This window comes from Schistocerca serialis, chromosome 4 (assembly GCF_023864345.2).
Source record: "Schistocerca serialis cubense isolate TAMUIC-IGC-003099 chromosome 4, iqSchSeri2.2, whole genome shotgun sequence".
NCBI classification, from domain to species: Eukaryota; Metazoa; Arthropoda; class Insecta; order Orthoptera; family Acrididae; genus Schistocerca; species Schistocerca serialis.
In genome coordinates this window covers 239,770,267-239,792,418 of record NC_064641.1, presented here as the reverse complement: position 1 = coordinate 239,792,418, position 22,152 = coordinate 239,770,267, and positions in this window count along the sequence as shown.

Sequence of the window (22,152 nt, the reverse complement as noted above, 5' to 3'; positions counted from 1 at the left end):
ACATCAAATGGGCATCTGCCAACTCCGCATTTGTAAACATTGGACTGACTGCAAAACCACGTTCGTGATGAACACTAACCTGTTGATGCTACGTACTGATGTGCTTGATGCTAGTACTGTAGAGCAATGAGTCGCATGTCAACACAAGCACCGAAGTCAACATTACCTACCTTCAATTGGGCCAACTGGCGGTGAATCGAGGAAATACAGTACATACTGACGAAACTAAAATGAGCTCTAACATGGAAATTAAGCGTTTCCGGACACAAGTCCACATAACACCTTTTCTTTATTTGTGTGTGAGGAATGTTCCCTGAAAGTTTGGCCGTACCTTTTCGTAACACCCAGTATATGTATGTATGCATGTATGTAAAGTCTCGAGACAAAATATTATTCCCCTGCTTTTAAAAAAGCACACTAGTCGCCTCAGAGAGCTGTAAATGGTGAGGAACTGGTAACATTCGGTTATGTGACCCTGAAATGCTGACGCAATTCATGGCAGTAAAGTGATGTGTATGTGTCTGTCGGTTTATGGAATCAATGCAGTAAGATGTGCCGATGTGGATGCGTAACTGAATGGCAGAAAGGAGCTACCACGTTTCGACGTGCGCATAACCACACCATCAGTGAAGTTCCTCGATTTGTTGGTCTATCAAGGCTGAATCTCTAACGTGTCTGCAAGGAATGTATTACTAATAGCAGCTACTTGACTTTGTGTAATAACAGCCGTCGTAAGAAGACCCTGGCCAGCATGCATTGTCCATGGCATTCGCTTTCAAACACTAGAAGAATTCCTCTTAGTGAATGCAGATGCATTTCGGCCAGTTTCCGTGATAACACTGAGAAGAGAACTACTCGCAGTGTGATACGCCAGTTAAACCCGCTGGGCTAAACAGGTAATAGGATTGTGGAAAGGGCCAAGGTTACGGTAAGTTTCTCCTTCTGATTGTCATTTAATGTATTTTAATAACCTTTACAACCAAAGCAGCACATAGCTGGACCTTTACCGAATGCAACTCTTTCACGGCTGAAGGCCTGTAAACAAGAAATCTTAACATTCAACAACATAGAAATCCAATTAAGACAGCAATAAAATAATTTAAAAAAAACATCAGCAAACATATGCAAAGTGCAATACAAATGTCTAAGGGGCACAATTAAATTTTAAAATTTTTGAATATATTACCATAGACTATTAAAGGTGGAAGGCCGAATGTTTGACAACAGGAAATCTTAAAAATCAACAAGATTAAAATTCAATTAAAGAGGCAAATCAAATAAAATTAAAAAAAGTATCATGGCTACGTGGAAAGCCTTAAGGCTAAGCAGATAGAAAAATACAAATGCAAAGTGCAATAGCAATGGCTGAAGGATACAATTAAGTTTCAGAATTTTAAAATATATTATCAGAAGCCTCCAGGGTGGTCTGTCTGCCCTGGTTCACTTAGGACAGACAGGTGGTGAGCCCAACTATACTTGATCCGTCGGAACCCAGCCAGGCGACAGCCACGAACCGACCGACACAACGACTTGCTACCGGTCAATCAGTACATGAGAACTCAAACCGGCAATGTTACAAACGTGATAAACCACAATGGGGTATGTATTAGTTGTCAAAATTACACACCATGCTGGACAGCGACAACAGGTGAGGAAAGGACGCTGCCTGAAATTACGTTAGTGGCCTGGGCAGGTAACCGCAACACTAACAGCCTCTGGGCAGAAAATTCCGCTGGTACACTTGAATTTGAAACACGGTAATATAGTTAACTTCACTCAAAAGAATACTGCCTGAATTTACGTCAGTGCTCACAGCAGGTAACCAGAACACTAACGGCCACAAGAAAGAAAATTCCACTGGTGTACTCAAATTTTAGTCGACCAAAATAGTTAACTGCACCGCATGGCGGCTAAATTTCAGCAGTACAAATCCTCGTTGTTGCTCACAGAAAAACCTCCCCAACGGCAAACCACTGAAGCGAACCATCGAACCACCACAACATGAACGGACGTGGCTTGGGTAGTTGAAGCCACTACTCAACTTTGACGTCCTGGGTCGGTGAACCACGAAGCTCGTAGCGATCGGACAGCTCCACACACGATCCGACACGTGCAGGGGCTGTCAGCAGCTCCAGCCGACTGCACCGCGCGGAGATAACGTCCCTCGTCCGCAATAAACGACCGACTCACTTCAGAATGCCGACAACATCTACAATCGTCGTCAGTGGAAATAACGCCAACTACACACACAACATGACAAACACTTACTCGAAGACCTGAACGGTACCCAACAGTAACTAAGCACACACGAAGACAAATCTGGAGTCGATGCACGCACATACACAGCCGACTCATGAACTATCGGCGAACTAAAACACGTCGCCCGGTAGGACGACTGGCCGACGATCCACCCAGACCGTGGCCCGGCTCAAGCGATGCGTGGCAGCGATGGTCGGGCGAGCCATGTCGACGCAGCCCTCATCTACATCTACATCTACATCTACATCTATACTCCGCGAGCCACCTTACGGTGTGTGGCGGAGGGTACTTATTGTACCACTATCTGATCCCCCCTTCCCTGTTCCATTCACGAATTGTGCGTGGAAAGAACGACTGCTTGTAAGTCTCCGTATTTGCTCTAATTTCTCGGATCTTTTCGTTGTGATCATTACGCGAGATATATGTGGGCGGTAGTAATATGTTGCCCATCTCTTCCCGGAATGTGCTCTCTCGTAATTTCGATAATAAACCTCTCCGTATTGCGTAACGCCTTTCTTGAAGTGTCCGCCACTGGAGCTTGTTCAGCATCTCCGTAACGCTCTCGCGCTGACTAAATGTCCCCATGACGAATCGCGCTGCTTTTCGCTGGATCATGTCTATCTCTTCTATTAATCCAACCTGGTAAGGGTCCCATACTGATGAGCAATACTCAAGAATCGGACGAACAAGCGTTTTGTAAGCTACTTCTTTCGTCGATGAGTCACATTTTCTTAGAATTCTTCCTATGAATCTCAACCTGGCGCCTGCTTTTCCCACTATTTGTCTTATGTGATCATTCCACTTCAGATCGCTCCGGATAGTAACTCCTAAGTATTTTACGGTCGTTACCGCTTCCAATGATTTACCACCTATGGCATAATCGTACTGGAATGGATTTCTGCCCCTATGTATGCGCATTATATTACATTTATCTACGTTTAGGGAAAGCTGCCAGCTGTCGCACCATGCATTAATCCTCTGCAGGTCCTCCTGGAGTACGTACGAGTCTTCTGATGTTGCTACTTTCTTGTAGACAACCGTGTCATCCGCAAATAGCCTCACGGAGCTACCGATGTTGTCAACTAAGTCATTTATGTATATTGTAAACAATAAAGGTCCTATCACGCTTCCCTGCGGTACTCCCGAAATTACCTCTACATCTGCAGATTTTGAACCGTTAAGAATGACATGTGTTCTTTTTTCCAGGAAATCCTGAATCCAATCACAAACCTGGTCCGATATTCCGTAAGCTCGTATTTTTTTCACTAAACGTAAGTGCGGAACCGTATCAAATGCCTTCCTGAAGTCCAGGAATACGGCATCAATCTGCTCGCCAGTGTCTACGGCACTGAATCTCTTGGGCAAATAGGGCGAGCTGAGTTTCACATGATCTCTGTTTGCGGAATCCATGTTGGTTATGATGAAGGAGATTTGTATTATCTAAGAACGTCATAATACGAGAACACAAAACATGTTCCATTATTCTACAACAGATTGACGTAAGCGAAATAGGCCTATAATTATTCGCATCTGATTTATGACCCTTCTTGAAAATGGGAACGACCTGCGCTTTCTTCCAGTCGCTAGGTACTTTACGTTCTTCCAGCGATCTACGATAAATTGCTGATAGAAAGGGGGCAAGTTCTTTAGCATAATCACTGTAGAATCTTAAGGGTATCTCGTCTGGTCCGGATGCTTTTCCGCTACTAAGTGATAGCAGTTGTTTTTCAATTCCGATATCGTTTATTTCAATATTTTCCATTTTGGCGTCCGTGCGACGGCTGAAGTCAGGGACCGTGTTACGATTTTCCGCAGTGAAACAGTTTCGGAACACTGAATTCAGTATTTCTGCCTTTCTTCGGTCGTCCTCTGTTTCGGTTCCATCGTGGTCAACGAGTGACTGAATAGGGGATTTAGATCCGCTTACCGATTTTACATATGACCAAAACTTTTTAGGGTTCTTGTTTAGATTGTTTGCCAATGTTTTATGTTCGAATTCGTTGAATGCTTCTCTCATTGCTCTCTTTACGCTCTTTTTCGCTTCGTTCAGCTTTTCCTTATCAGCTATGATTCGACTACTCTTAAACCTATGATGAAGCTTGCTTTGTTTCCGTAGTACCTTTCGTACATGATTGTTATACCACGGTGGATCTTTCCCCTCGCTTTGGACCTTAGTCGGTACGAACTTATCTAAGGCGTACTGGACGATGTTTCTGAATTTTTTCCATTTTTGTTCCACATCCTCTTCCTCAGAAATGAACGTTTGATGGTGGTCACTCAGATATTCTGCGATTTGTGCCCTATCACTCTTGTTAAGCAAATATATTTTCCTTCCTTTCTTGGCATTTCTTATTACACTTGTAGTCATTGATGCAACCACTGACTTATGATCACTGATACCCTCTTCTACATTCACGGAGTCGAAAAGTTCCGGTCTATTTGTTGCTATGAGGTCTAAAACGTTAGCTTCACGAGTTGGTTCTCTAACTATCTACTCGAAGTAATTCTCGGACAAGGCAGTCAGGATAATGTCACAAGAGTCTCTGTCCCTGGCTCCAGTTCTGATTGTGTGACTATCCCATTCTATACCTGGTAGATTGAAGTCTCCCCCTATTACAATAGTATGATCACGAAACTTCTTCACGACGTTCTGCAGGTTCTCTCTGAGGCGCTCAACTACTACGGTTGCTGATGCAGGTGGTCTATAGAAGCATCCGACTATCATATCTGACCCACCTTTGATACTTAACTTAACCCAGATTATTTCACATTCGCATTCGCTAATAACTTCACTGGATATTATTGAATTCTTTACTGCTATAAATACTCCTCCACCATTGGCGTTTATCCTATCCTTGCGGTATATATTCCATTCTGTGTCTAGGATTTCGTTACTGTTCACTTCCGGTTTTAACCAACTTTCCGTTCCTAATACTATATGCGCACTATTTCCTTCAATAAGAGATACTAATTCAGGAACCTTGCCCTGGATACTCCTGCAGTTTACCAATATTACGTTAACTTTTCCTGTTTTTGGTCTCTGAGGACGGACATTCTTTATCAACGATGATAATGTCCTCTCTGGTAAGCCGTCAGGTATTTTATCGTTTCGCCCAAGGGGGGGTCCCTCTAACCTAAAAAACCCCCGTGTGCACGCCACACGTACTCTGCTACCCTAGTAGCTGCTTCCGGTGTGTAGTGCACGCCTGACCTGTCTAGGGGGGCCCTACAGTTCTCCACCCAATAACGGAGGTCGATGAATTTGCAACCATTATTGTCGCAGAGTCGTCTGAGCCTCTGGTTTAGACCCTCCACACGGCTCCAAACCAGAGGACCGCGATCGACTCTGGGCACTATGCTGCAGATATTAAGCTCAGCTTGCACTCCGCGTGCGATGCTGGTTGTCTTCACCAAATCAGCCAGCCGCCGGAAGGAACCAAGGATGGCCTCAGAACCCAAGCGGCAGGCGTCATTCGTTCCGACATGTGCTACTATCTGCAGCCGGTCACACCCAGTGCGTTCAATAGCTGCCGGAAGGGCCTCCTCCAAATTACGGACGAGACCCCCCGGCAAGCACACCGAGTGCACACTGGCATTCTTCCCCGACCTACCCGCTATTTTCCTGAGGGGCTCCATAACCCGCCTAACGTTGGAGCTCCCTATAACTAATAGGCCCGCCCTCTGTGACTGTCGGGACCTTGCCGGAGAATCGGCCACTGGCCCAACAGGCGAGGCACCCTGTGGTGGCTCGGAAACGATGTCATCACCACTAGGAAGCACCCCGTACCTGTTGGAAAGGGGTAAGGCAGCTGCCACGCGGCCAGATCCCACCTTCGCCTTTCGGCCAGGCACGCGCGAGCCCACCACTGTCCGCCATTCACCCTGAAGTGATGGCTGACCGGTAAGATGCTCACTGCCGGAAGACGCAGCGACATCAGGGGTTCCATGTGATTCCAAGGCCACCGAAGTAGGCATAGGTCTCACCACAGTTGCCCCAACGCCACTACGAGCCGACGCCTGCGCCTCGAGCTCGATGAGCCTAACAGACAAAGCCTCCACCTGCCCCCGAAGAGTGGCCAATTCTCCTTGCGTCCGCTCACAACAACCACAGCCCCTACACATGACTATGTTTACCCTACTCTATACGGTGACAAATTCCCAAGATAATCTTCTGATGAGCTACTCTGATATTCAAGAAACACTCACTGAAATACGAGACGCGAAAACTACGCTAGGTTTTCCCAGAAAAACTATTTAAAAGCTAAGCGCAGCAAATAAGTACAAAAACGCTTTATACAAACAGTACTCGCTGCTGCTGGTGCTGTCGCTCTGGCTGTCACAAGACAATTGCTGATTCAAGTGACTAGTGGCTAACGGCCGCGAAACAAACAAAAGACGGTTTTAGGGCGCTTTCTGTTCTAAACGATCAAGAAAACACTAAGAAATCTAACACGAAAACTACGTAAAGTTTTATCAAGAACTGTTAGTTACTATGCAGAGCAGATAAACACAAATAGAACCCCTTCCTTAGTGGAAGGTCGTAAACAAAATGCAAAATAAACGCTTTATACAAACAGTACTCGCTGCTGCTGGTGCTGTCGCTCTGGCTGTCACAAGACAACTCACTGCTCCTCCAGCCCGACTGCACTAGTGCCGCATTGCAACTCCCCGACTGGCAAGTCCGGACTGCGCTCCAGACGCCTACCAACCGACTGGCAGACCCGACTCGCTACCCGAACTCCTTACGACAGACAACGACCGGGAAGTAATAGTCAAGCAAAGATACTACGAGAGGGGATATATCGACACGTACTGCTAACGCCGCTCACGGTGAGGCAAAGCAGCAACTCACTGACAGTAGTAATTTAAACTAACGTCGTGAGGTGGAAGTACGTTAAAAACAGGGTGTAAAACAGATGATGGCGGGAGTACGAGCCACGCACGGCTGACAGTGGACATTTGGAGCTAAGTACCCAGCAAAGGCGCATGTTTCTTTGAGCCGTGGAGCCATTAACCCTTTGACTGCAGGAGGCGCACCATCTGCTTGGCGCGCTGAGACGCTGCGGTCCGAGGCGTAATACAGCCACATGCACTGCGTGCCTGTCCCTCGGAGCCGTTGCCGGGACCGGATCTGTCCGCGCTTCCCAACCCGCCCTGTGCTGAATACTTCTCAGCTGATTACGACTAGCGCAGAGCCAGTGTGAATTTTTGGCGAATTTGAGCTGTAATATCTCGGGCAATAGTTTTTGTAAATAAATGGAATTTGGCCATCTTGTACAACTTTATGCTTTCTCTTAAGAATAATAATGGAAAGAATTTTACTAGCCATATTGAGAGAGAAAATTGTGGGTAAATCAGCCAAAAAAAAAATAGGCATCCGAAAAAATTTCGAAGTTTGGCTTCTTGAATCTCCTGAACTAATGCTATGACGTACGTAAAACTTGGTATGTAGTAACCTAACAACACAAGGTTTTTAAATATAGAGTTTCATTTCCATAGCACTTTCCAGTACTGAATGAATTAAGCGAAAAGTCCCAAATTCTGTAAAAACGTCAAAAATAGTGAATTTTCGTTCTGATTTTGCTAAACAACTATGCTCTGTAAAACATACCAAGCTGTATAACTAAAATGAAAGGTGGGCACGAAAATGAGGCCCAAAAATAATGTAAACCTCGGATTCGCATATCTAGTATAGTGAAAATGAAATTTAGAGTGCAATACACTGACAGCACAACGATAAGGAATAAAAATTTTTATTCCCCGACTAATTTCCAATAATCTACAAATTAGTCGGAAAGATGTTGATTTTTATGAAAAGGTGAAAGGAGGGTATATTCGATATATATTTTACAAATACCGTTTTCTATTAATGCGTGAAAGCCAGTGTCATTCGAACAACAAATTTTAAGCCCTCCACACTCCCAGAACAATGAGTTTAGTTTCCAATATTGGCTAACAAAAGAGGCAAAGTAGCACGAAAACTCGCAGTGCGAACAGCGTTTTAACTTTGGCATGATGTTTCTCGTCGATCAAAGGCGTTTAAATTAGTTATGGAAGACAGGTTTTGTACAAGTAGACCGAATGTGATCTATATTTGTACTACAAAGGATAAAAGAATATAACTGTCCATGTTGCGAGTCAATAATATAAATGTATCGTACGTAGATTAATAAATGGGTTATGTTATACTGGCGCAATATACTCAGCGTAATTACATTTGCCACAGTACAGATATTACGCCATGTCAATCACCAAGTCAGTTCATTGGCCAGTAAACTGCTACATATTGCATCTGTTTCCCATCCTTCTTTTCGATCCGGGGTTTGGACCATCACTGGCGAAGTTAAAAACAATTTATACTTTTTTAACATTTTTGCCTTTTTTTAGTAATTCATTCAGAAGTGTCGATAAATTTTCTCGAATTTAGATCTCGATGATTAGTAATACTTCTTTGTATGATAAGTCTCAAAGAAGGGTAAAACACATATTGGAACGTTGCAAGTTTTGCATTGGTTTCTAGTTTCCCGGCGGACTTTCTGTATCGTGCAAACCACGCAGCTGCGCATTAGCGTACTTTTCTGTGCATGTTCACTCACGATAACAGCAGGGAAATGACTCTCTGCGAATCGCAGAGGATTCTTGTCTACATCTACATGATTACTCTGCAATTCACATTTAAGTGCTTGGCAGAGGGTTCATCGAACCAAAATCATACTATCTCTCTACCATTCCACTCCCGAACAGCGCGCGGGAAAAACGAACACCTAAACCTTTCTGTTTGAGCTCTGATTTCTCTTATTTAATTTTGATGATCATCTCTACCTATGTAGGTTGGGCTCAACAAAATATTTTATCATTCGGAAGAGAAAGTTGGTGACTGAAATTTCGTTAATAGATCTCGCCGCGACGAAAAACGTCTTCGCTTTAATGACTTCCATCCCAACTCGCGTTTCATATCTGCCACACTCTCTCCCCTATTACGCGATAATACAAAACGAGCTGCCCTTTTTTGCATCCTTTCGATGTCCTCCGTCAATCCCACCTGGTAAGGATCCCACACCGCGCAGCAATATTCTAACAGAGGACGAACGAGTGTAGTGTAAGCTGTCTCTTTAGTGGACTTGTTGCATCTTCTGTGTGTCCTGCCAATGAAACGCAACCTTTTGCTCGCCTTCCCCACAATATTATCTATGTGGCCTTTCCAACTGAAGTTGTTCGTAATTTTAACACTCAGGTACTTAGTTGAATTGACAGTTTGGAGAATTGTACTATTTATCGAGTAATCGAATTCCAACGGATTTCTTTTGGAACTCATGTGGATCACCTAACACTTTTCGTTATTTAGCGTCAACTGCCACCTGCCACACCATACAGCAATCTTTTCTAAGTCGCTTTGCAACTGATACTGGTCTTCGGGTGACCTTACTAGACGGTAAATTACAGCATTATCTGCGAACAACCTAAGAGAACTGTTCAGATTGTAACCCACGTCATTTAGATAGATCAGGAACAGCAGAGGTCCCAGGACGCTTCCATGGGGAACACCTGATATTACTTCAGTTTTACTCGATGATTTGCCGTCTATTACTACGAAATGCGACCTTCCTGACAGGAAATCACGAATCCAGTCGCACAACTGAGACGATACCCCATAGGCCCGCAGCTTGATCAGAAGTCGCTTGTGAGGAACGGTGTCAAAAGCTTTCCGGAAATCCAGAAATACGTAATCAACTTGAGATCCCCTGTCGATAGCGGCCATTACTTCGTGCGAATGAGCTAGCTGCGTTGCACAAGAACGATGTTTTCTGAAACCATGCTGATTACGTATCAATAGATCGTTTCTTTCGAGGTGATTCACAATGTCTGAATACAGCATATGCTCCAAAACCCTAGTGCAAACCGACGTCAATGATATAAGTCTGTAGTTCGATGGATTACTCCTACTACCCTTCTTAAACACTGGTGCGACCTGCACAATTTTCCAATCTGTAGGTACAGGATCTATCGGTGAGCGAGCGGTTGTATATGATTACTAAGTAGAGAGCTATTGCATCAGCGTAATCTGAAAGGAACCTAATCGGTATACAATCTGGGCCTGAAGACTTGCCCGTATCAAGCGATTTGAATTGCTTCGCAACCCCTAAGGTATCCACCTCTAAGAAACTCATGCTAGCAGCTGTTCGTGACGGCGGCCGCGGTGGTCTAGCGGTTCTAGGCGTGCAGTCCGGATCCGCGCGACTGCTACGGTTGCAGGTTCGAATCCTGCCTCGGGCATGGATGTGTGTGATGTCCTTAGGTTAGTTAGGTTTAAGTAGTTCTAAGTTCTAGGGGACTGAGGACCACAGATGTTAAGTCCCATAGTGCTCAGAACCATTTTGAGCTGTTCGTGTTTCAAATTCTGGAATATTCCATTCGTCTTACCTGGTGAAGGAATTTCGGAAAACTGCGTTCAATAACTCCGCTTTAGTGGCACAGTCGTCGGTAACAGTACCATCGGCAATGCGCAGCGAAGGTATTGACTGCGTCTTGCCGCTTGTGTACTTTACATACGACCAGAATTTCTTCGGATTTTCTACCAAATTTCGAGACAGTGTTTCGTTGTGGAACCTATTAAAGGCATCTCGCATTAAAGTCCGTGCCAAATTTCGCGCGTCTGTAAATTTTAGCCAATCTTCGGGATTTCGCGTTCTTCTGAACTTCGCATGCTTTTTCCGTTGCCTCTGCAACAGCGTTCGGACATGTTTTATGTACCATGGGGCATCAGTTCCATCTGTTACCAATTTATGAGGTATGAATCTCTCAAATGCTGTGGCTACTATATCTCTGAATTGGAGCCACATCTCGTCTACGTTTGCATAGTCAGTTCGGAAGGAATGGAGATTGTCTCTTAGGAAGGCTTCTAGTGATACTTTATCGGCTTTTTTAAATAAAATTATTTTGCGTTTATTACTGGTGGATTTGGAAGAAATGGTATTGAGCCTAGCTACAACGACCTTGTGATCACTATTCCCTGTATCAGCCATGATGTTCTCTATTAACTCTAGATTGTTTGTGGCTAAGAGGTCAAGTGTGTTTTCGCAACCATTTACAATTCGCGTGGGTTCGTGGACTAACTGCTCGAAATAATTTTCGGAGAAAGCATTTAGGACAATCTCGGAAGATGTTTTCTGCCTACCACCGGTTGTGAACAAGTATTTTTGCCAACATATCGAGGGAAGGTTGAAGTCCCCACCAACTATAACCGTATGAGTGGGGTATTTATTTGTTGCGAGACTCAAATTTTCTCTGAACTGTTCAGCAACTATATCATCTGCGTCTAGGGGTCTGTAGAAGGAGCCAATTATTAACTTAGTTCGGCTGTTAAGTATAACCTCCACCCATACCGATTCGCACGGAGTATCCCAGCACAACTACAACAATTTACAACTACAGTTCCTACTGTTCCTTGATCCAAGCACGTGCTGTATTTGTCCATGCACTATTTGAGATTGCAACCCACCCGTACTTTCCCGATGCCTTCTAACATAAAAAACCGCCCAGTCCACGCCACACGGCCTCCACTACCCGTGTAGCCACCAGATGAGTGTAGTGAACTCCTGACCTATTCAGCGGAACCCGAAGCCCCACCACCCTACCGTCTGAGCCTCTGATTCAGACCCTCCACCCGGCTCTGCACCAAAGGTCCGCAGTCGGTTCTGTCAACGATGCTGCAGATGGTGAGCTCTGCCTTCATCTCGTAAGCAAGACCGGCAGCCTTCACCAAATCAGATAGTCGCTGGAATCGAGAGAGAATTTCCTTAGATCCAAAGCGACACACGTCATTCGTGCCGACATGTGCCACCACCTGCAGCTGGCTGCACCCTGTGCTCTTCATAGCATCCGGAAGGACCCTTTCCACATCAGGAATGACTCCACCCGGAATGCACACGGAGTGCACACTGGATTTCTTCCCCTCCTTAGCCGCCACATCCCTAAGGGACCCAATTACGCGCCTAACATTGGAGCTCTCAACTACCAATAAGCCTACCCTCTGCGATTGCCCGGACCTTGAAGGCTGAGAATCATCCTCTGAAACAGGGCAGACAGCTGCATCTGGCTCAGCCAGAGACGTAGCGCCTTCCCCTACCAGCTTTTTTTCGTTCTGTAGCATATTTTTCTACGATTTCCCTTACAAGAGAAAGGTGAAACCCTGCGAGTGCCATTTTTCGCCCTCTTACTGACCGATGGAGAGCATGAGCATTTAGAATGCCCAAATCCAGAACGTGGAAAACATATTTCTTGTACCATTTCACAATCTTAACACTGATCCATTGAGCTCAGTAACATATTACAACGGTCAGCTGCACCCATACTCGAATTGTAATCTACAATACATTGCGATTCCCTTGTTTTTTCGACAGTATCTCTGTCAGTCTTCTCTGTTTTAGCCATTTGTGTTGTGTGACATGTGGTAACCATGCACACCTCTCTCTTATCGCACCACTTGATAGCAAGGACCTTGTCGGTGGACTTAAACTCAATTTCTCCTCGTTTCAATTTTTTCTGCAGTTTTCGCATGTTGCGCCTATTCTTACGAACAGTGCCACATGCGGCTGTTCCATGGTTGTGAAGCCAGAGGAACAGGTCCGCGCTGGAGTAACAATTATCGACATACATCAGGTGTACCGGTATGAAATGAGCGTTGAGATACAAATGTGTCGTTAGGGAACATTTGTTGTGAACGAGCTTTAATTTTTTTCGTTTGGTTGGTATGACATCACCATATGTTTTCATCGTGTGAACAATGTCGAATTTTGTACCAGAAAGTGATGATTTGCGGAAAGCATTAATTTTTTGTTTTCATTTGAAAAAAAGTGCTGCAGAGTCGCATCGAATGCTTGCCAAGGCATATGGTGATCATGTTCTTTGAGACGCAACATGCAAAAGATGGTTTAAACGATTCAAGAATAATGATTTTGATGTAAGAAATGAAGAACGTGAAATACCACCAAAAAAGCTCGAAGACGTCCAATTGCAAGCAATATTGGGTGAAGATGATACTTTGAGTCAGAAGCAAATGGCAGCAATGCTGAATGTGGCACAACAAACAATTTCTGACTGTTTGAAAGCTATGGGAAAGATCGAAAAGTGTGGAAAATGGGTGCCACTTGAATTGAATGGAATATAGATGGAAAACCAAAAAACCATTTGTCAAATTTTGCTTCAAAGACATGAAAGAAAGTCAGTTTTGCATCGAATTGTTACTGGCGATGAAAAATCTATTTATTTTAAGAACCCTAAACGGGAAAAATTATGGGTTAATCCGGGACAACTATCAACATCGACTGCAAAACCAGAAACGATTCGGCAAGAAGACAATGCTCTGTGTTTCGTGGGATCAGAAAGGTGTGGTGTATCATGAGCTTCTAAAACCCGGTGAAACTGTGAATACTAATCGCTACAGACAACAAATGATCAATTTGAAGTATGCATTGCTCGAAAAAAGACCAGATGGGCCAGAAGACATAGCAAAGTAACTTTTTTACACGACAATGCACCGAACACAAGGCAAAAGTGGTTCAGGATACAATCAAAACACTTGGCTGGGAGCTGCTACCCCACCCGCCGTATTCACCAGACTTGGCCTCTTCCGACAACCATTTGTTTTCATCAATGGGACACGCATTGGCGGAGGAACACTTCGATTCCTACGAAGAAGTCGAAAATTGGGTGTCTGACTGGTTTGGTTCCAAAGACGAACATTTCTATTGGCGTGGTTTCCACAAATTGCCAGAAAGGTGGTCAAAATGTATAGAAAGCAATGGTCAGTACTTTGAATAAAATGTTTTTACTTTTCAATTCAAAATTAGTGTTTCATTTTCACAAGAAAACGCTCACTTCACACCGGTACACCTGGTAGAATATGACCCGGTTCCAAATATGGTCCCATAAGAGTTGCCACTACGTCACCACTTTTTCCCAAATTGTGGAACCCAATTTCTGTTGCTGCGCCTGTATACACAATAAAATACCAAATATGCCCACTCTGACAACCACACAGTACAAATGTCTTCATTCGGAATCTATTTCGCTTGATTGGAATAAATTGCTTAAAAGACAATCGTCCACTGAACAGTAAGAGACTTTCATCCATACAAAGCCCGTGATGTGGGCGAAATGTATTATGAAACGTCTTACGAACTTTGTCAGCAGTAGTCTTAATTTTAAATAGACTGTCGCCTCCAGTACTCGCAGAGTTATCACTGAAGTGTAACATTCTCAGAAGTATACAAAAATGGTCTCGTGACATAATTTCACTGACAACTAGTGTGTTCAAAAGTCTATCTCTGGACCATAATCACTTAATTTTAACTTCTTAACTTGCGCCATTAGAAGGCAAATAGCAACAAAACGATACAGTTCCTCAAATCCAGTGTCTTTCCACTTTGGCAGTCGAGGATTCACAGATTGTGTAGTATTTTTTCTGGTGCAAACTTAAAAACGACTTGTTTCGTCTGCAGTAAATTGAAACAAATTTTCGAGACATAAATATCACAAAAAATGAAAGAATGCTTGGGTCAGTATTTAATTGACGGTTAAATGTGATTTGAGACTTTCTCGGCGTATTCCATTCGTGAAATCTTCTCGGGTGATCAGCCGAGTAAAGGCGTCTTCTTCTCGCAACGTTTCGAAGGGTTTCGTACCCATCATCTTCAAGCGAAGATCTTCGCTTGAAGATGATGGGTACGAAACCCTTCGAAACGTTGCGAGAAGAAGTCGCCTTTACTCGGCTGATCACCCGAGAAGATTTCAGGAAGGGAGTAATTGACGGTTGTTCCTGAATTTGAGTCATCGAAGTAATGATTTAACGGCAGGAAATCGGTTTCTTTCCAGTCAAATGTGTAACTTGAGCACGCTCTTTTCCGAACCGTTTCACTGTCATTTTCTGATTCCACCGATTCAGAGGAACTGCTGACTGTAATTCTTGCTCTCCCCTCTGATGTAAAGGGCTGAGGAATGTAGTTTCGAGATTCTGTTGAAGACTCATCACTGCTAGCAACGTCAGATAATTCAAACTCATTGTCGGTCGTAGCGAGCGTATCCAGGATTTCTTTATGTGTGCAACCACGGCGACGTGACATTTCTAACGTAGGAAATAAGAAAACTGACGAAAACACAGGAATCTAAGTCGAATTCTGCCAAGAGGGAACACAGCAATAGACATATATGCACTCTCTAACTATACAGTCAGACCATTGAATAGCTACTGGAATAGCAGGGCGGAAAGACAGCTCTGCGTGTTTACACGTCTGTAAAGCTCAGGTATCTGTGTACCGGCCGTTGTGGCAGAGTGGTTCTAGGCGCTTCAGTCCGGAACCGCGCGACTGCTACGGTCTCAGGTTCGAAGCCTGCCTCGGGCATGGATGTGTGTAACGTCCTTAGGTTAGTTAGGTTTAAGTAGTTGCTTGCTGATAAGGGGGAGTAACATTCTGTAATCCTCATTGTGATTGGGGACATTGTCTACCCTACCTTCTAATTATTTTCTGGACTGTACCCGTCCCACAGAGTTTTACTCGGACGGCTTTTAAGTCGTAAATATAGGCCGTAGTACTGTACTAGACACTAGTTGTCGTTTGAAAATTTGTTCTGATATTATATGGCCCTTCCTTTCTAGTTTATACCCGATCGTTATTGTTTTAACGAATCAGCTCCTGGTCGTAAATACAGTCGGAACAATTATACCAAGACACAGGTTGCTGTTAAGCAAACAGGTGTCTGATGACCTCAGATGTTAAGTCCCATAGTGCTCAGAGCCATTTGAGCCGTTTTTCAGGTATCTGTGACCCAGCGCGCCTAAAGTCGTCCCTAGCGGTGGAAAGGCCGGTGGCGCGGTACGCGTCAGCACGTCCTTTGTGCTGTAGGAAAGGCCCAAGCGCCGAGCTTGTACACGTCAGCCGCGCCAGGGGAACGGCGAGCCATGGCGAGTTGACACGTCCACAGCAGTCAAAGGGTTAAGTTGGTAGACTGTTCCGTCTGGCACCACTGGCTCAAGGGTAGTATCGACTATCCCTCTGGCGGCCCAGTTGCCAATATCTATGAGGAAGAGTTGGTATCTGTGGGTTTTGTCCTCAGAAGAGGCGGTCACCAGGTCCGAGCGGCCGTAGCCACGAGTTAACGCAAGGAGAGCCTGCGCAGAGTGAAGATACCGGAGTAGTTCACAGGGGTCAGCGTCGACTACAAGCAGCAGGCCGACATCCCGTCGGTTGGTTGGCATCATCGGTATCAGACAACGACCGCTCGTGGCCTGGCTGCCCTCTTCTACCTGACTTTCATCACCACCACTCAGTGGATCCATGGAGCTGCTTGCTGATAAAGGGGTATAACATTCTGTAATCCTCATTGTGATTGGGGTCATCGTCTACCCTACCTTCAAATTATTTTCTGGTCTGTACCCGACCCTCAGAGTTTTACTCGGACGGCTTTTAAGTCGTAAATATAGGCCGTAGAATTGTACTAGACACTAGTTGTCATTTGAAAATTTGTTCTGATTTTATATGGACCTTCCTTTCTAGTTTATACCCGATCGTTATTGTTTTAACGAATTAGCTCCTGGTCGGAAATACAGTCGGAACAATTATACCAAGACACAGGTTGCTGTTAAGCAAACAGGGGTCTTATGGTTAGATTTAGGTGTTAACCGGTCGAATTTCTTGGTTGTAATTGCATTTGAGATAATCTGAACTATCTGTTGTACTAAGCTGTGCGTTCCTGTCACTGAAAGACCGGATCATTATTGGTGTACTTATAACTGGCTCTTGCGGTTCCGCCAAGTGAGTTCTCTTGTAATAAGTGCTCATACGTAATGTTTTAAAATGTTCCTAAGAGCGTCCTTCATAACTGAAAAGCAATTTAACTTTTGACATATTAATAGTCAAATGTCAGCAGGGGTGTAGCCGGAATAAAATTTGTGAAAAGGCACAGGTTTAGATCCAGTCGCACCTTGGTTGCTGATTGAAATGAAAAGGTTGCTTTCTTTGAAGAAAGCCTTATCATTGTCATAAATGTTTCATAATTTTTTTAACCTATAAGCATCGATGCGCATCTTAACCGCGAACCTTGCGACATACGGTGACCAAATTTAAAAAAGGCGTCATCTGTTAGTGTAATTGAAGCACTGTTGTCGTCAATATTGCTTTCAATATTACTTTCATGTGTCCAGCCCGATAATGGGCTGGCTGCAGGTCCGGGCTCTTGTATTTATTGTCATGTTCTTCTTGTTTTGATTTCTCTTGTAGAAGCTCATTCATTTCACAAATTTGTTAATTTGTAAAGATAACCAATTTATGATTATATATTGTTAAATAAACAGGTTGTGTGAAAAGAAAATTACATTGGTGGGTCCTCCCTTCCACGTTTTCCTTAATACCAGAAAATGCCACGTTTCTTTCTTAGCGGAAATGAAACTACACATATTCGTATGGAGCAAAAAACACAGGATTTGACAACAGCAGACAGGAGGCGTTTGATATGGTCCATTCTGTCATGGTTTTGTCTCTTGAAAAAGACCCAAGTCGTAGAGATCACTGACGGTCGAATGAAACGTTTCACCCCCGTATATCGAGGCATAGTTTAGTATGGAGGTGAATCTGTGACCGTTTGCATGGGATGTGTTTTCTGTACCAAAACTTTGGACCATTCAGTTACGTTACCGTGAGAGAAACGAGAATCGTTATTGCTACACCTATGAAGTCGGAACTGATGGTGTTCTGGTAAAGCGCGTGCCTGGAAGGGAAGGAATCTCAGCCTGACCACGGAATTTTCAGTTTCTCTTTAATCTAGCCTTCCTCTTTCAGTGTTTTAAAGAACCGCCAGGAGTGACACGTGTTTCGGCTTCCCTATTAAACCGTACAAACATGTCCATAGGGCTTAACGCACACGTTTCTAGTTTGAAGAACACTCAGGGGCCCTTTCCCTAGTTCAGCTGCCATCTGATATTAATGACATAGAAAATGTCGGGGACTAATTGGAACAGCGATCAGCATGATCGCAACTGGGTAGCTCTGCGGGATATAATCATCAATGAGTTCGTTCTGCCCGATGTGGCGTACCTGAAGAATCATGTGTACTCTCTTCCTCTGCCAACTGGGTCCACCCCAAGACTGGATGCGCTGTTACGCGGTACTAATGTAATGTCTCCTGCGGGTAATTACTTCTTTCTAAAATATGACAGTGTGTCAGTGGCACGTGTGCGTGTTTATTTCCTTTTACATTCCTGATACGTGTCATGCGACGAGAAAATCTGGAGTCCATATACATATGTTTCATATCTCTGGAACGATTTCAGCCAAGCTTGGTATATAGCACTTATCGTATGGAAAGAATCGCTGTGGTGCTAAAAATCAACTGCCCATCAAAGCGATGGGGGTGAGGATAGAAAAAGAGCGTAGAGATATTTCGTCCAGCATGAAAATACTTCGTGACTTGCAACAAACTTCAAACATAATTTGCAAACTCTTACGAAGCTTTATGTAACTGAAATTCCCACTGAATGGTGAACGGAGAAACCTTTATCGTTTACTCATTCTCACTGTTCATGCACTAAAACTGGCGCATCGGCCATCACGTTTATTTTTATTATTTCTTTACCAGTAATTTTATTCGCAACAAACCTTGCATACAGTAATCACATACACCACTGAAAGCACCTGCCGAATAATATAACTGTACGACACAACGTTAACGAGGTATGACGTCACAAACATGGAGATGAATGAAAACCTGGCGCATCATGCTTGACGTATTAATTTTGAACTTGTAAAATGCTTGAAGAACTGCGGCATCACGCATGATGTTAAAATTTATGACTGTTTGCTTCTGACTCTATTTGAAACACATTTAGCAGACAGTATGTGCATATTCAGTAGAATATGTATACAAAAATATATCGTTGTTTGCCACTCAGTTCACGAGACATGACAACATGAACACCGAGTTCTGTAAAAACGAAACTGCTGAGAGAAATTTGCTAGCGATACAGTTGAACCATGTGTACAGACATGTGTTAAATCTGTAAAATATATGTGACATGCGCATTGTCTGCAAAGCAAAGGGTAAAAACATCATCCAATTCCGCTGGATCGATTTCAACCAAACTGTTATCTGAAAAGAAATACTGTGGTGGTAAAAACCAGCAACCTCTTACTGAGATAGATGTGGTAACGTGAAGAAAGAATGAAAAGGGAGGAGACTATGACAATACCTCCACTGACAGTTCATTAGTTCAAAAATTATCACGTCGCACACTCAAAGTATGATCTTTTTATTGCGCAACTTAAGGTGTTTGATGTTACAGGTATTGCTACATTTATTGATTACAGTCACTGAAGAAATTTAACAATAATATCACTTATCTTGTATTTGTAATGCAATGACGATCTCGCTCTGGCTTTGGCTCGTAATTAACAATGTTGTCTAGGTAGCATGACAATCGCTGTTGATGCGAAAGGCACTTGGATGTTTATTACGCCGACTTGAAGAACTGACGAAGACAATCTTTCAGGATTAATTTGATGATTTATGTTTTTCATTGCAGTGTGCTTCATACTTTTTTAAACAATGGTCACTTGAAAATAATTCTTGACACTTACTTTTCACAAATATTCACATTTATTAAACTTTTTATACTTTCGCATGTTCAAAACATTACTTCATCATACAATTTCTCTTGAACTCTTAATAAAACTCATAACATTTTTCACTGCCCACAACTCAAACTCATCTTTTCATTTCCAACACAAAGTCAAGACTGTTCATATTCAACACAAAAACTTGACTACTCTGTACGCTTCCGCGCCAAAACTCACAAACCAGCATCAAAGATAACAATATGTACAAAGATATTCACACTAGTAATTATATCGATTTCAACATCTCAAAATATCGACGTACATTCATATAAAAATGAAACCGAATTTGAATAGAGTGAAAAATATGAGACATCACGTGGAAAAATATTCAGTAATCTACAGTATCGAAAAATAGGGTTGGCGGGTGGTAATGGTTTCTCAAATAAAGAACCATGACAAGACGAGCATACAGAAAGGGGGAAGGAGGATATGGACACAGATAGGGAAAGGAGGAGATAGTCAGAGAAAGATGAGGAAATGGCAGAGTTAAGGAAGGCAAGGAGAGAAAAGAGAAAAGAGAAGGAGATGGATAGAGAGAGGAAAGAGGAGGAGATGAACAGAGAGATGGAGGAGTAGAAGATGGGTGGAGAGAGGGAGAGGAAGAGATGTACAAAGGGGGAAAAATTAAAATTTGTGGTAAGGTCCTATGGGACCAAACAGCTGAGGTCACCGGTCCCTAGGCTTACACATTACTTAATCTAACTTAAACTAACTTTCGCTAAGGACAACACACTCACCCAAGCCCGAGGGCGGCCTCGAACCTCCGGCGGAGGGGGGGAGGGGGGGAACCACGTGAACTGTGGCAAGAGGACCAGACTGCATGGCGATCCCACTGGCACAAAGGGGAAAAAAGCGAATAGAAAGAGAAGGGAGGAACGGGTGGACTGAGAAAGGGGGCAGACGGAGATGGACAGAGACAGAGGAGAGGAAGAGTTTGACAGGAGTAGAGGGAGGGGAGAGAAGGAGATAGATAGAGGAAGGTAAGAGGAAGCGATGGAAAGAAAAAGAAGAGGAGGAGGAGGAGGAGAAGAAGGACAACGAGAGGAGTGAAGAAAGAGATGAGGAAAGAGATGGATAGGAGAAGAAACAGGGGATGAGAAGGAAGTGAGGGAGGAGGAGTCTGACTTAGAGGGGGAGGAGGAGATGCACAGGGGAAGAGAAAGAGGTGGACAGGGAGAGGGGGGGGGGGAGAAGCAGATGGGTAGTGAGATGCGGAAGGAAGAGAGTTTCTAATGGGAGATGAGAATAAATAGCTATTTTCGGGTACTCAGCTAGTAGTAAATAAATAAATAAACTAATTTTAACGCTGAAACTTTAATATTATTTCGATATATTTATTAATTACCCCAACCCATGTAGGAACTTGTTAACAGAGATAAATGCCGCCAAATTTTTCGAATGAAACCTTCGTCTGTCCTCATGGTTCAAAGACGTGCTGCAAATAATTCGTCGCGTCAGGCAGCCTGTTTACGACAGAGGCATGAAGGGCGTGACGCCGTGCACTGGCCGCTCGCTCCGCTGCACCGACACCCGCGACAAACCCGCGACACACCTGCTGGCCGCAGCGAGGCGAGAGGCGGCGCCAGCTTTCCCGCTTTTCCGGCTGCGCGCCTCTGTTATTTCCCATTTTCGCGTTAACAGCTCCGACACGCGCGCAGCGGGTGACAGTGCAGCGGCTTTTCGCCAAACACGCGAAATATAAAATGGAACAGCTACAGCGCGTAGTGGAGAGCGCTTACACGCTGGAATAAATAGTTCGTCGTTTTAAATCATTTCGACTCGTTTTGCTTCACTTAAGCCAATAAACCGCTCTAAAACTGTTATTTCTGTAGGCACTCGCGACAACAAATGACCGAGTCGGCACCAAGTGATGTATGCGAACCGGGAGCCCATTCAAATGCACACCACTGCCGTGCGCAGAGGCAGCACAATCGAACGTCGCTTTCCTGTAACAATGTGTACAGGACGCGAGACAACAAAGAATGTTGTGAAGAATATCACCTGTATTATAGATTAACGGCAACTTGTCGATAGCAACCACTTCAGTGTTTCCGAAACCAACGCCTATTGTGACTGTTTCGATAGTAATAGTACATAAAAAAGAAAGAAACTCAGTCTTACGAAGATCTCACTGCCATTAGGACCTTCCGGTAGCTTGTAGAAAGTCGTTTCCCCAACTATTGACAAACGTGGAGCACGGAACTGATTTCGTTGCTGGGCCTGTGGC